The sequence below is a fragment of the Macadamia integrifolia genome, chromosome 6, assembly GCF_013358625.1.
Source record: "Macadamia integrifolia cultivar HAES 741 chromosome 6, SCU_Mint_v3, whole genome shotgun sequence".
Taxonomy (NCBI): domain Eukaryota; kingdom Viridiplantae; phylum Streptophyta; class Magnoliopsida; order Proteales; family Proteaceae; genus Macadamia; species Macadamia integrifolia.
In genome coordinates, this window is record NC_056562.1 from 11,580,627 (window position 1) to 11,582,386 (window position 1,760).

The window sequence follows — 1,760 nt, forward strand, 5'->3', positions numbered from 1 at the left end:
TGGCCCGCTGTTGTAGTGCCCCCTCACTATCTGCCCTCTATACCTATCTAATAAGAAATGGATACAAATTATCAACGTACGCTACACTAGCATTATCCTGTAGGCATTTGCTAGGTGGCATATGCCAATATTCACACTCATCTCAATGGGAGGTCATGGGTTTATCTACCTTCCTAGAATAACCCATATCAAACATGCTTTTAAGCATAGAGGGATTGTCTCACACACGCATATAGAAAGGATAGCATCAAAATCAAAAAAAAAAAAAATGTAATTATGGGATGGCATGTTAATTATTCATACGATTATATGTCATGCATCAATTAAATTAAATGTTGCATTAGGAGTGCATCTTGCATGCACAAGGCATAGTCTCCAAGCTCCAATCATTGTCTTAATCATCTTCAACCTCCAATCTTCCATCAAAGCTTGTGATCATCATCTTGCTATTGCTTTGGAATCAAAGTGAGGATCATCATCATCACGAAAAGCGAAAAATCTATCTCCTCTATAATTACATTGATAAACCTAGAAGAAAAAAAAAACTATACATTTTGGTATAATCAAATAAAAAACCTTTGATAGGAAACCAACCCACCAATTGGGCTGCTCATGGGAGGGGAGTACATATTCTCAAGAAGAAAGGAGGGCGTGAGAAAGAGAGGAGATAAAAGAAACTTATATCAATTCCATAATGCACCTAACCATTCACATCTAATGCAAATATACTATATACATCTCATGTATAAAATCACATCATCATGTAATATGCCATCCATGTCCATTTAAAGCCAATCCCATAATTACATGTGTTAAATTATAAAAATTACAATCATAGGAAAAATAATACAAGGCTAACAATCTGATCAGAGAGAATGCCAATCAAAATTTAAACATCTTTATGTACAAATTTACATACATCATTATATATGACACATAAATATTTATATATTTACATATCATTATATGTAATATATATATTCTGTTATTTCCTCTTTTAAAAAAATCCTTTCAGATGAAAGACTTCTCACATTAGCTTTCCCAATTTGGGTGTCCTAAACTCAATCAGGGTATAGGAATCTCAATCCTATTCAAACAAAAAATTCTATGGCTGTAAATTATAATCAAATACAAAAACAATTGATGAAATTGAATGGGAAAGCCTGGGCTCTGATACCACTGATAATATTTGGAGATCCCGAACCATACCCGAGACACAGTAGAAATGAAAATCGGGTTTTTTTGCATTCAATTTCATCAACCAAAAGGTATAAACGAATAATTAATATAATAAAATATACCTGATCAGAGAGCCTCAAATGTGACTCTTCATACAGCCAATGGTTCTTCCTCTTTGTTGAAAGACAAGCTTTGGTCCAGAACTTTAAGTTAGACTTAAACTCCAAAACTTCACAAGCTTTTGAGTACAACTTCAATGGTGAAAAATGTTTTTCGAAACCAATCTATATCCTTCTCTTTTTTGAGAAGGAATAATAAAAAACATAGAAAAAATGAAAATAGAGAGAAGAGAGTAGAGAGTTGTGAGAGTGAGAGAGAGAGAGAGAGAGGGGGGTTTATATTATGAACTCAAGTGGTTCACCCTTTTATCTTCTTTCCCAAAATTAAGGCTACTTAATTTGGAATCCAAATTCCCAAGAGTCACCCTAATCTCTTTTTTTCCCAAAATCAAGGCTTCTTAATTTGGAATCCAAATTCCCAAGAGTCACCCTAATTTATTCTTTCCCAAAATCAACACTTCT

At 33.5% G+C, this 1,760-nt stretch overlaps 1 long non-coding RNA gene across 1 annotated transcript; it reads right to left on the reverse strand.

The window, feature by feature from the left end:
- Window positions 1-271: 271 nt before the first annotated feature.
- LOC122080865 lies at window positions 272-1,538 on the reverse strand. The gene is made up of 2 exons (XR_006140932.1): window positions 1,302-1,538; window positions 272-452 (listed from the first exon to the last, which is right to left on the reverse strand). It is a non-coding gene; the product is annotated as an uncharacterized LOC122080865 (long non-coding RNA).
- Window positions 1,539-1,760: the final 222 nt, after the last annotated feature.